The sequence below is a fragment of the Protomyctophum bolini genome, assembly GCF_963924005.1.
Source record: "Protomyctophum bolini genome assembly, chromosome: 10".
NCBI lineage: Eukaryota > Metazoa > Chordata > Actinopteri > Myctophiformes > Myctophidae > Protomyctophum > Protomyctophum bolini.
In genome coordinates this window covers 42630320-42645079 of record NC_137871.1, presented here as the reverse complement: position 1 = coordinate 42645079, position 14760 = coordinate 42630320, and the positions used below count along the sequence as shown (strand labels likewise).

Sequence of the window (14760 nt, the reverse complement as noted above, 5' to 3'; positions counted from 1 at the left end):
ACAAAAACGATGGGTTATAGCCCATGTTTTTTTAAATTTTGAAATAAAAGGTTAGCCTCGTTTCTCATCATTTTGGACCGTGGGCTATAGCCCATATCGTACGGCATACTATAGCGCGCAGTTTTTCATCGTTTTTGAAGATTTGAAAAAAATGACGAAATGACAAAAACGATGGGTTATAGCCCATGTTTTTTTAAATTTTGAAAAAAAAAGTTAGCCTCGTTTCTCATCATTTTGGACCATGGGCTATAGCCCATATCGTACGGCATACTATAGCGCGCAGTTTTTCATCGTTTTTGAAGATTTGAAAAAAATTACGAAATGACAAAAACGATGGGTTATAGCCCATGTTTTTTGAAATTTTGAAAAAAAAAGTTAGCCTCGTTTCTCATCATTTTGGACCGTGGGCTATAGCCCATATCGTACGGCATACTATAGCGCGCAGTTTTTCATCGTTTTTGAAGATTTGAAAAAAATTACGAAATGACAAAAACGATGGGTTATAGCCCATGTTTTTTGAAATTTTGAAAAAAAAAGTTAGCCTCGTTTCTCATCATTTTGGACCGTGGGCTATAGCCCATATCGTACGTCTCGCGAGAATCTCGTCTGGAATCGACTACCTCTGGGATTACATGTAACGGCTGGCCTAGAGTGAAAACCTCATATACTATTATAATACGATGCGTGAAAAAAGACACGTGCGCGACTGCACTCGCGCGTGCGCGCGCGCGTGCACACACACACAAATTGAATTCCATCCTTTTCCGACCCAGTAGTCTTGAGGACAGCAAGGCAGAGATGAGATGTTCTTTATCTTCTGTAAATCATTTTTTAAATATTGATATTTGAACAATGTGAGAGCTGGGGGGGGGGGGGGGTGATTTATCCCATTTTGACCTGGGAACGGTTCTACAAATGTCTTCTAACTCATGACTGAAAACCCCCATGTTTCTATATCAAGTGTTTCTCCAACATTTGTACAATATGTATTCAGATCTCTCACGTGGTGGTGGAGCCACGTTCAAAGATGGGGTCTTTGCCATCCGCTGGGTTCGGTCCTTTCGCCCTCTTGACCTCCACTGTCAAACTGAGACACAAGTTTGCCGAGCGTCACTAAAACAAACAAGCCTTTGTGTTTTGTCTCACACATTATATATATATATATATATAGATACCTGGCATTAACTGTTTAATTAACTCGACTACAGCAGCAACATAAGAGATCAAAACGGAACGCTCAAATTGACTTTTTCCTTGTTCCACAGCCACGACAAGGAACCGGAGAAAAGGTTCAGTAATGTCTGCTGTCCACAGGGTGGATCTGTAGACCAACATAGAACACCAACCTTTGTTCATACCGAGCTAACACGCTTGGCACGAGCCCTTCAAAGTAAACCGAAAAGTCGATAAAAAAAAAACACGAACCACGAAAACTAGGAATTCACCAAAAAAAACAGACATTTGACGACTTCTGCACTGCTTCCCACGGTCTCAATTAACTGACTGTTTAGCGTTGATTTCAAAAAGGCGCAGACCACGTCCTGAATGAAACGTGACGCATGCCGAAAGAATAATGAATGACTGAACATCACTGACCTGGACTCGTCGATAATCAGCGTGCCGTCCTCGGCCACTTTCACCCTGGGAACCATCAGCTGCTCGTCGTCCGCTTCACAGTCGTCGGCGTCCGCTTCTTCTTCCTGTTCGTCATCGCCGTCGTCCTCGCCCGCCTGGTGAGACGACGGCGCTGGGCTCGGGGGAGGGGGAGGAGTCGGGACCCTCTCGGGTGACCTGCGGAATTCAGGAGAGTTTTGTTGAGGCTCACTCGCTTGAGTGTTAAAGAGCCTATGTACAAGCTCACAACGTGTCGCTAACGTTGTGAGCTTGAAGAAATGTGTCCGCGGCCCAGACGGTTAGCTGAACCGTCTGGGCACCCAGGCTGCTGAGCCAGCCTGACGGCGTGCCGCGGGTTCGACTCCCGATCCCGACGGCCACGTGTCTTCCCCCCCATTTCCTGTCAGTCTACTTTCATCAATAAAGGCAGAAAAAGACAAAAAAATATCATAAAAAATAATAATAAATAAATGTGTCCGCGACCCACAAATGGGTTAGTGTTCGGGAACCAGTGAGGTAGGCTATTTTCGGCAAAGAGATTTGGTGTAAAAAGGGAAATACTATTATGGAGCGATTGGAGCCCTGGTGCACAACGCTAACATAAAAAGTTAAACTAATAATGTAATATAGTTACAAAAGAAAAAAGGTACTTCATATACAGTAAGTATGTTTCAACAGAGGAATATAATAAGACAGAGTCTTACGGTTGTCTAACTGGAGAAGGTGGGACCACAATCTCCTCGTCGTTCTTTCCCTGTGACTCCTGTGCTAAATAAGAGCTGGAGATTAAAAAATAATAAGAAAGAGCAAATAATTACAAGTCAGGAAGACGGTAATAATAATCCATTTTAAATAAATACATTTTCTAGAGGCAAGCAGTGTCACATGATATAAATAATTCCATAGTGGACACTCACCTCATGGGGTTAGAGACCGGTAAATAGTAGATGAGGTCTCTCATGGTCATTTTGGCAGGGTCCGGAGTGTATTCCTTCACACGAGATTTTGACGTGGAATTTTTCATGCATTTCTACAAAATCAAAGAGTGAAACACAATTGAAGATGATAAATGCAAGATGCCAATGTGTTTAGAAGGTACAGTAGAGTAGAGTGGACAGCAATAAAGTACAATAGAAATGAATAACGTAATAAAGCACTTAACGTGATTAGTAAATGCTAATCAGAGGCCATGTGAACCCAAACAGACATCCTGAAATCACTTCAGTTGTTTACCCAGCAACTATTCATTATTTATAGTTAATAATGATAATAACAACACATATTTTGACATTTTTACATGATGCATCAATAAACCCATTATTGAATTAAATTATTCTGGGGGGCGGCAGTGGCTCAGTCAGGTAATAGAGGAGCTGGTTGGGGATCGGAAGGGTCCGGATTGATCCCGGGCTCCCCCAGAGTTAGTGTCGAACAGAAACTGAACCCCTAACTACTCCCGATGAGCAGGTTGGCGCTTTGAATGGTGTCATGGATTAAAGCCAAATACAATCTTAAAATGTTTGTTCCTAATCTGTGATGAAACAGCAAATTCTTGTTAATAATTGTAATAATCTAAACCCATGTTCTTGTTGTTCTACATGCAGCCAACCTGTTGAGGAAATTGGCTTTAATAATATTGTAATAATAATCTAAACTTTTTTTTTTTATAATATATTTCTTATCCCACGATTTTGTAACCCATTTTTCACCCCTGTGTCAATCATCTAATGTGATCCTGGGCTCTACACACCCTCCACCAACCTAGTCCCCATATATGGGGGACAAGGGGAGAGCAACAGACTTGAACTCATGCTTCCTTCATGCCTGAGTGTCCAAGTTGCTCCTTTGCACCTGACAGGGGGGAGTTTCCCTGGTTGGACGTAGCGCGTGGAAGGAACACGTTATTCCAACCAGTTCCTTTCCCCTCCATCAGCCGCCCCGGCTGGCCAGGGGGAGGCAGTTTAGTGACCAGGATTACTGCATGTTTTTTGTGAGGGTACCTACCCTAGGGGACACGGGGAGAACATGCAAACTCCACACAGAAAGGCCCTTTCGCCAACCCCGCCTTCGGGTATGGGCACTGTTGACGCGGAGGAGGAAACACGCCGCCAGCACCCACAGCGTCCAGAGCGGGAATCGAACCCAGGACCTTCTAGCTGTGAGGCGACAGCACTACCAACTGTGCCACCGTGCCCCGTAATAATGTAAACCTATGTTCTTTTTGTTCTACATGCAAGCCAACCTGTTGAGGAAATTGGCTTTAACTTTTGCATTTCTTAATTGAGTTTTATGGAAGACGCTTCTGAACAGTAAACTGTATATGGGCACACTTGTGAAAGCTGAAGGCTTTTGCATGCTTTTATTGATCTGCTGTCTGTCAGCGTGCATGATCATCATGCAGTAGGCCTAGCTATGCGCGCTCCAGTGGCGAGATTTCTTCCCCTTTCGGCGACTCTTCGTCACTTTCGGATCGAGTTCTCAGACAGAACTCGGATCCAAAAGTGAGGAAGAGTCGCCGAAAGGGGAAGAAATCTCGCCAAAGATGAAGAAGAGTCGGCGGGCCGAGTTCTCCAGTATTCAGACACACAATGTACTACAAAAGAAAACAGTCAGACAAAGGTGGGGGCATGAAATCACGGATCTGTGAGAGTGAGGATTTTCTGAATGAGTGTGACGCCCTGGCTGCACGCACACACACACACTCAACCAACCATGTGCACGTGCACATGAACTGAACACACATACGGGCTAAGTATAATCACCAAAGTTTTGTTATTCCATATAGATTGACAGTCACACTGTCAACAGGGTCCACCATGTTCAATTCATCAAAACATTTAGAGACGTACAAATAGACACTTCTATATTATAGTTAAAGAACAGAACAGGAATTCATCATAAAGGAAGAAAAAAGGGAAAAGAAACACATACTGCAAGTCACAAACATATTGCAAGTCACACACACACACACACACACACACACACACACACACACACACACACACACACACACACACTCAAAACAACAAGCATTATAAACAGCTGCAACCACATACATCACAACCGCACACTGACAAACTGACTATAAGTCAAAAAGTTTAGTTGATACCAATACTTTTGTATTTTTACTAGTACATTTTTAATTCTGGACTTGTACTTGTAGAGTACTTTCCACCACTGAGAAGAACCACCAGTGTTTACCGTTTATAAACGTACTTGTTGACCCGAAGTATTGGGTGAGAATGTGACCTTAAGTGTAGTTTCTGCCGCAGTAGAAAGGGGGCGGCGACGGTCCAGCAGGTTTAAGTATCGAGCACTGCCGCTGTTGCTTAAAGTCGCTCATCCAGTAAAACACACACACACACACCACACACACACACACACCCAGACACAGACCACACACACACACACACACACACACACACACACACACAGACCACAGACCACTCCTTAGCCCAGGGCCAAAGAGGAAGACAGAGTTAAGTTACTTTTGACTAAAACTCCGCTCACGTCTTGGGGCTTAATTCAGTCCAATGGAGGCTCTTGACAATTTAATGTCCTGGAGCAGAAGTAATGCACTGCAGGACTCAGGGCCACAGCCTTGATTGATTGATTGAAATATGTATTAACAGTTTGCAGAATTACAGTAGCAGACATTTCAAGCACAAACTCAATACAAAATGCATGTACCTCTACCATAGCCCAGAGCGGTCATCCGGGGACCCCCAGGGGTCTTTGAGGGAGATCCAGGGGGTCCCCAGCTAAATGATAGTTAGGAACCAAATGGACCCTTATGGGTTTGTAACTGTGAGAGTGTACACATGTACAAATTTGTACACTCTCAGAGTTAAATTAACATTGGTTTTACAATATAAATTGGGGTCCCAGAGATAGAAATTCCATTAAATTGAGGTCTGTCCCATAGCTAGAAAATGGTTCAAAATCACTGCTGGACCCGTAAAAATCTTCTCTTATGGGGGTCCCTGGCACATCTATTCTAATGGGGGTCTGCAGGGCTGATACGTCTACATGTGGGGGTCCACAGGGCTGATACGTGTACACGTGGGGGTCCACAGGGCTGATACGTGTACATGTGGGGGTCCACAGGGCTGATACGTGTACATGTGGGGGTCCACAGGGCTGATACGTGGACATGTGGGGGTCCACAGGGCTGATACGTGTACATGTGGGGGTCCCTGGCATGACAACGGAACGGCGCACGCACGTGCGCGCTAGAACGCATCCCAAGATTCAAGAGAAGACGAACCTAAATCTAACCTCTGACCTCTAACCTCTGGTCACCAGACTTTCCGGTTCAGAGAGCTGAGTGGTCCCCAAATGAACACTTATCAACCCTATATAATACAGCATCAAAATAAGTTTAACCACTTTAACCCTATTTTATTCGTCGGCTAGTTTATAGAATATGTTTTTTTTTAAAGCATGTGTAATTATTGTGAAACATTTTAACAGACACGATTCTCTCACGCTAATTACAGATATTTCTGGGGGTCCTTGACAATGAAATGTTTGAGAACGACTGACAGAAACATGAGGTTTTTCAGAAAACCTCGAGAAGACATGTGCATGTCTACAAGCTCACAGCGCGACGCGTTGTGAGCTTGTAGATCGGCAGTTTTCAGCGATCCCCTCAGTGGGAATCCCCTCACCTGTGTTACGGGTGATTCTGTGATTTTAATGTGATCATGTAATGATTGCTTCTATGCGTGATATGTATCCTATCTGTGGAGTATCATAGCATTCAATTGAAAGTTCACGTAATGTCTTTATCTTACAGTTTTAAAATGTACAATGTAGGGCATTTATCAGACGCTCTTCGTCCAGAGCGATTTACAGTAAGCAAGATTGCAGCGATTTCAGATTGTGTGCATATACAGTATATGTTGACTAAAATAAGACTAAATATACTGACAATTTCGTCAACAAATAAAAACTAGACTAAAATGTCAGGAATTAAGGGACTATAGTAAATGTCGTTTACCTAATCTTGTGTCCTTGCCTATACATAGGGAAGACAACCAGATGTTTGAAGACCAGAATTGCAGAACACAGAAGCATTGAAGCAACATACGCATGAAAGATACGTGGTGTTGAAAGTCTTTGAAATCGTGACAGTTTTGTGAAAACCCCCATGTTTATATTATGTCTAACCAAGTGTAAAATGACTTATACTGGATATGTTGTCCACTATAGTCCCTTCCTAACATTTTAGTCTAGTTTTTATATTGTTGACGAAATTGTCAGTATATTTAGTCTTAGTTTTAGTCACCATAGCATCGTTTTAATTTAGTTTCCATTTAGTTTTCTTCGGTGGAAAAGGTAGTCGACGAACATTTTTCGTCTTAGTTTTAGTCGACGAAAACAACACTGTGCTGATGCAATGTAATAGTGCAAAGTTCAGTGCAAGACCAAGTCCATTTTCAGTACCCTTTTAATCCTATAGAGGGGCTCGGCAATGGGGCGGGGGGGGGGGGGGGGGGGTCATTCAGCAGCCTGACAGCCTGTGGGTCAGTCTGTTGGCTCTGGACCGGATATGGATCCATATCTTCTACCAGAGGGCAGACGTTGGAAAAGATGGTGTGCTGGGTGGAACTACTGGTCCTGTAGGATGTTATTTGTGCGGCGTAGACAGTGGGAGGTGAAGACTGTGGAGATAACCGGGAGACTGACCTGCCTGCAGCCTTGACCGCTCTGTGGAGATCTCTGGGAGACCGACCGGTCCCAATGATCCTCCCTGCAGCCTCGCCCACTCTGTGGATGGCCTCCTTGTCTGCCCTGGTGCAGCTGGTAAAACACACTCTCCACAGCGGTAGAAGTTAATCAACAAAACTTGTGGAAGTCCTGCCCATTTAAGTTTTCCTTGTATTGTTTGATGTCTGGGGACTGCACATGGAATTGGAAATGTGTTGTTTAGCTAAATCTGGTATATTTACACTGCATTGTCGATGTAATGTTCATCAATATGTAACTGTAATCTGGTATATTTACACTGCATTGTCGATGTAATGTTCATCAATATGTAACTGTAATCTGGTATATTTACACTGCATTGTCGATGTAATGTTCATCAATATGTAACTGTCCCGACTAAATAAACAAATAAAGTAAAAGTAAAGTAGTGACTGAAAATGTAATCTTCTTGGATTTGAGGTATAGTGCAGACTTTTGGCCAGAGTAATTTCAATTCAAGATAGAGAGGTCATCTTATGAAAATGGGCAGTTTTGTACAAGTGAGGCAGTGATATTCACTCTAAAGTGCTGGGAAATAATCATATTCGATGGCTTTTTGTCATTCTTTGTGTGTTGATGATGTGGGGGATATTTTACAATAGAATGGGAGCAAGCCCCAGAAATCTATTCTGCTACTTACCCCTATATGTGTCAGGATACTCCGCACTTCCATGTGTATTTATGTAATGTTAGTGAATTAATATTTTGCCTTTACACAATTTCACCAGAGAAAAAGGGGGTTTGGGGCCCCTGAAACCAAACGGCCCCTGCGTTGGGGGTGTTCCCTTCATCTTGAGATGGCCCGAGGTAGCCTATACATTGACACGAAAACGCGTATTCAGGGCGGAGTCACCACCCCCCGGGTAAACTGTGATTTGCTCTCGTTCACTGCAATGCAATTTGCGGCATTTCCAAAACAATATTGCGCAGAGTAGCGATTATCAAACTTATTTGCAATGACATACGTTGAAAGATCTGTTGCCCGTGGACAAGGCACGCTACCTCCGCAGGTTAGATATTATCGGCATAGATGTTTGTCCGTATGTGATTAAGGATTGGAAAAAGTTGCATTGGCAGCCATAGAAAATTCTGCCAGGGTAAATGTCCCGGATGTGACGTTTTGGGGCGTTCCTGTCTTGTTTCGTGTCAAACAGGAAATAATAGTGGCAAAAACATCATGAGGGCTGCATGGGTCTAGCTCCCGGACTTTACTCCAATGTAGAAAGACTTTGTTACAAGTACAAGTCTGGAATTCAAATTATTGACATCAAAATGTACAGTATCATAAGTAGGCCTACACAGTCATTATTCAGAATATCCCATTTAAACGTTTTCAAATGTAGGCTAGGCCTATAATAGAAATGTTTTGAAAATAGCAAAAAAATCTACAAGCTCGCAATATGTCGCATTATTTGCGACACATATTGTGAGCTTGCAGATCGGCAATTTTAAATGTCCGAAATGTGTAGAGTGGGTCATTTATGTTTTGTAATAATAATAATCGAAAATAATCTACAAAGGAACTAGTAACTCAAGTTTTCAAATAGGCCTAAATGTACACGCACGCACGCGCACACGGCTGTCTGACAGACAGCCGTGTGTGTGTGTGTGTGTGTGTGTGCGTGGTTAAGACGCTAAGACAGTGTCTGTTCTGACCATAGAGTATTGTTCTGACTGAGCAAGTGGAATCAGCCTGTCTGTAGTTCTGAAACTTAACCACAGCACTGGGAGAAGAGCTCCCTCCAGTGGCCATACATGAGACTGCTTTATTTGCTGTAGGGGTGCACACGTTAATCGAACCAATCGAGGTAATAGATTATATGAAAATTGTCACTCCCAACGGACTCAGAACGAGGCAAGGTAGTTATTTTATCACTGGTAGATGTATTGTCTGTCACACAATCAATCCACAACGTCAAACTGTTGTAAAACAATACCGAAACATTATCATAAGAAACAATAACAAATGTAGAAAGGAAACACAAACGCACCTCACTGGCGCTGCTGCGTAAACCGAAGGAAATTAAAGGACGTCTTTGCCCTCTGAAGTGCCCATAAACACAGCGACACTGAAATACAAGTCATTCCATGAATAAGACATTTAAACCAGCAATGTCAATATGTCTTGATGCAACGGTTACAACTCTAAACACACGAACCTGTTGGTCAGACAGCAACACGCTGTAAACAAACAGGGATCTCTATGGAACGGAAGTGGTGGAACAATGATTGTGAACCATCGACGACGCAAACCATATTTGGGCATAGCACCGGAAATGACGGAACTTCAACTCATATACTCACTTTTACTCAAATATATATTAAGAAAATAATAAACTTAGAAAACTAACAAATTGCATAATAATTACAACATGACAGCAGTAACAAAAATAAATGAATCATAAGCTAAGAACCTAACAGCGGAAATATATGAATGCTGTAATATATGCTGTCAAACAATTAAAAAACGAAGAAAAGGTGTGTGGGGGGGGGGGTTATATATACATTACACATTTTAATTAGATTAATCACAGCTTAAAAATGAATTATTGATTATGATTGTTTATTGTTTATTGTTTATTGAATGGATCCCCATTAGCTGAGTGGCAACAGCTTATCTTCCTGGGGTGAGTGGGGTCCATATAAAATACATACAAAAAATACATACGGTAATTACAAATACATTCAACTAAACCAAACAAACAATTACAAAGAAGAAAAACAAAAGGAAAAAAAAAAAAAAGTCTTGTAACCTGCCGTTTTTTTTCTACTTTCTAATTCTTTGTTTGGTCCAAAATGTTGTGTTTTTGGTCATGATTTGTCACGACAAGAGTTGGCTTCGTGCGACGCTTAAAAGCTCTTTAAATAATTGTTATATAGACGACATTGATAGCCGGTGCAGCTGAGGGTCACCAATAATAAGCCTGTTGCCAAAAACAATACTTTTTGTTTTGGCAAATCGCCATTCAAACGATATCCAGAATATGCCATGTGTTTTTGTGAGGAATAGAAAGATAAATAACTGAAGGTGATTTATACAATTAGCTTATATAGTAGGCCTACATAATTATGCATGCAAGTTTTATTCCATTCTAAGTTTTATTCAATAAAATGATTCTGATTCTGATCAGTGTTGTTTTTGGCAGCAAACTGTGATTTTACTCTTAGTCATAATTATATAGTCTCTTGAATGGTTTTAATTTAGTTTTAGTCACATTTTAGTCATCATACGATTTTAGTCGACTAAATCTACAGTTGATTTAGTCGACTGAAATGTGTTTTGGCGGGCCTTGATGCCGTCAATATGACAATATAGCCGAACGAAAATAGCCGAACGGAAATAGCCGATCTACAAGCGCACAACGCGTCGCGCTGCGCCGCGTTGTGGGCTTGCAGATCGGCTATTTTCAGCATGAAATTTCAGAATTAAAAAAACAGGATGAAAAGGGATTGCAATGACATGTTTATGCCAATAGAGGGCATGCGTGTGACATCATCATACCAATCCCAGCTAGCAAGTTATGGCGCGCCGCCTGCGGGAGGCGGTCGCCGCGCGCCGCCGATCGTGTCCTCCGCCGGGCGCGTCGCACGATGTGGCCGCGTCGTTCTTGATCAGCGTGTGCCGTGCGCGCCGACGCGCGTGTAGCCGGCGCCCCGCTTCTCTGCCGCGACTCGAACGTCAGCTACGACGGCAGCAGCAGGACAGCGTGGAGCTGTCTTATGACACCCCCCCCCCCCCCCCCCCCATATATCCTCGATCCTCCCCCATGCTCACCTCCCTCCCACATATTTATAGAAACATAATAAAGCAGCAAATGTATACTTAATTTTGTTTCTTTATTAGGAAAAAAAAAGGTTACAATGAAATCATTTAGGCACATAGAAAAAATATGTAAACAACCAAGTTTAGAATACAAGTGGTTGATTTTTATGTCATTTTGCTGAGAATGCACTTTAAGACCACTCTGAGAACCACTGGCTTCTAAAATCTATAAAACACCAACTTTCCTGAAACCACCAGAACATGTTGGATAAGATTGTGTCCACATTTCCACAGTTTTCTGAAAAACCTATGTTTCTATATTAGTGGTTCTCAAATTATGTTATGTCAAGGACCCCAGAAATATTATGAAATTGGCCGCAGACACCTACAGTATCTGAAAATATGTTGTTCCAGGGACTACCCAGAAGCAAAGATGAGTTTAAAAACGTTTGCTCTGAAACAATATATATTCAAAGATTTGCACATTTTCAGGATAAAACTAAATAGCAGACCTACAAGCTCGTAGCGCGGTCCCTGGAACAACATATTTTCAGATTGGAGTAAATCGTTTGAACACCAATGATACAGAAACATCTAGGCTTTTCAGAAAACAGTCATACCATTCAAACACTTTAACCATAATTTTAAAAGCTGTTAGATTGTTGGCAGATTTACAAGCTCACAAGCTTGTAGATTTGCTAATACTAAAATGTGGCCCAAACACAGTGAACGTTTTAACTAAAATCTGCGAGGATTTAGAAGACATTTTGTGGAATCAGTTCAAGTTTAATTTCTATAAAACACCAAGTCTATTCTGTGTGGAGTTAGTTATGTAGGCCCAGTAATGTTGCAATAACAGTTACACAGCAATAAACAGAACACACAATCGAGATTCACCTTTTGAGCAAGAAATCGTGCAGCATACATTCAAGAAATTCAATGAAACCCCTATAGCGGTGGGTTTGAACCCTTTTCATGCCAAAGTTATTCAGCATTTGAGCCACGGACCACCATTTGATGAGCTGCCTGCCGTGCCTGTCCGTTTCCTTCCTTTATGAAGCCTGACTGGTGGTGGCCGCCAGCAGAAGTTCCAAAATGCACCCTGTCCAACGTCTCCGGCTCTCAGACCCCAGGTCCCTGTCACTGAAGTCCAAGATCCCCTGGTTTTAGCCACTTTAACCATTATTTAAAAAGCTGTAAGCTGTTGAAAACGAGTTTGTAGATTTGCTAATTTTGAAACATCGTGAAAATGTGGCACAAATCTGTAAATATATATTATTTTGCAGCAAATGTTTTAACTAAAATCTGTGAGGATTTAGAAGACATCAGTTCTCAAGTGTAAGTGCTTAAGTCTTTAAAACACCAATTCTCTTCTGAGTGGAGTCAGGAGTTTCTGAGCGTAGCAATGTATGTATGTCCCCATGTCTGTATGTCCGAGCACGGAAAGCTGGGTGCGTTCCTTGAGGTCTGGATGTTGCGTATAGTAGAGGGTCAGGGAAACCCGACTGGTGGTAGCCTTTCCAGCAGAGGTTGCATTTGAAGTCGATAGGTCTTCCTCCAGCGAAAGTTCGTCTGAAATCACAGAATTAATTAAATAAATTATTTTCACCTTAATCATAGGCCTACCTACCATCACTTTTAAAAAGCCGTTATCTGTTGAAAAATAGCAGATCTACAAGCTCATAGTGTGGCACAGAGTGCCACAGTACTCATCATAATACACCTCAGTCATTTAAAATCTTATGATGGTAACAATGGTACACAGTTACACATTGTTGGGTGCCAATTTTCTGTCCTTGGTAAAATGAACAATTACCTTAAATTAAAGAACGATGTCTCAGCTCTGTACAGCATGTCACCTTGTCTGTAAAATGAAATCAAATTCAAGTCAAATTTCTTTCAAATGTAACAGCAAACTTGAGGCAAGAGAGCTTGTAGCATGCAACCTTAATTCAGTGGTAGAAATGTTCTTACCGTTTGTACGCCCAACAGATCCAAGTCCTGTGTCTGAAATCACAGTAACAACAAAATGGTAAACATTGTATGTACATAAAAATCAATTTGATGAAAACAGAAGATCTACAAGCACACAATGTGCTGCGAGCTTGTAGACCAGCTATATTCAGCATGCAACCAAGTGTAAAAATCAGGCTTAGAATAAAACAACAAAATGACAAAAATTAAATCAAAATGTGTTGTAATTAGACAAATCTTTATTTGCAATTGTGGCCTAGCAAAGTTCCTTTAGAGGAGACAACAGAGAGAAGAGTAAAAGAAATGGCTCAGAAGAACGTACCTGCATGGCAATGCTCATTTTGGTCACTGCATCTGCACCTATAATAGAATAACAAAAAAAGTCTGTTTTAAACATTAGCCTACTATGTGATATTTTTTACATTTGCAAGACAGACATTTGACGAAGATTTAGCCTTGCAGACCCCACATACACACAGACCCCATGCTGTATTGATGTGGTACCATAGGAGAAGTTCTAAAACAAAGAATGACAAAAAATGTGATTTACAGCTAAATGCTGTTTATGTAGTCTACACAAGCAACGTATCAAATCTTATCTAATTCGAATATCAACACAATAAGAAGTTACCTGTTAAAATAGCATGAGTTATACGTTTGCTAATGCTAACCTTATCCCCTCGTCCAAACAATAGATTGCCCAGGTAGCTAGGCTAGCTAGCTAGAGGGAAACATACACAGATAAAGATCGAAACGATTTTAACACGTGCAATTACACTACACACGGTAGATATCGGATATAAAAATACACTGACCTTTCAACTGAATTTCTCCGGAGAAAAACTGTGTAAGAACTAATATAAGCATTTGTTGGAGAGTCTTGTCTTCTGCGACTGCCTCCACCCCCGTACGTCGATTCAACAAAAACAACAACACTGCAATGCATGCCGGGTAAAGCCTCGGCTCCAGGCTAGGTAATAACAACAACAATAATAATAATAATAAATATAACCGCAAGAAGAAGAAGTAGAAGAAGAATCCACTTAATTATATTCAATAGTTAAAAAATTATGTATTTTATACATATAATGCACATCCTTGTCTGAGAGAGAGAGAGAGACGGGCGGGGGAGGCAAGCCTTACGTCAGCGTGAGGAGGGACTGTAAATCGCTGTAAATTCACGATCGCATTAAAAAGTAACTGATCGCGATCGTTTGACGCGCGGACAGCGGGGGGAAGGCCAAGCCAGCCCGGGCGTGCTACGCTGTGAAGGCGACAGCGGGAGGCGGTAGCTAGCGGGGAAATGTTAGTCCTTAAGGACCATCTAAAGCGGAGGAGAAACGAAGACTGTACGAACGGGCACCTGGAAGACTTTTGAACAAGTGCAATATTATATAATATTATAATATATCCCCTAACCTTTTTTAGATAATTATGCTGCTATAAAGACTGTTGTGCAATATCTGTCTCTCTCTCTATGAACTAATGGTGCTTTTTACTCTGTTTTTGGTTTTTAAAAGTGGATTTTAGATTTTAATAAATTTGGTTACCAGCTCCCCATCATTTAGCTGCATGCATGGGAGACCACCTGGAACCCCCTCAAGGACCCCTGGGGGTCCCCGGACCACATGGGGACCACCTGGAACCCCCTCAAGGGG

At 41.8% G+C, this 14760-nt stretch overlaps 1 long non-coding RNA gene across 1 annotated transcript; it reads right to left on the bottom strand.

The window, feature by feature from the left end:
• Nucleotides 1–11308: 11308 nt before the first annotated feature.
• LOC308322818 lies at nt 11309–13462 on the bottom strand. Its single transcript, XR_013964756.1, has 4 exons — nt 13425–13462; nt 13103–13135; nt 12945–12992; nt 11309–12700 (listed from the first exon to the last, which is right to left on the bottom strand). It is a non-coding gene; the product is annotated as an uncharacterized lncRNA (long non-coding RNA).
• Between the last annotated feature and the right edge of the window lie 1298 nt (nt 13463–14760).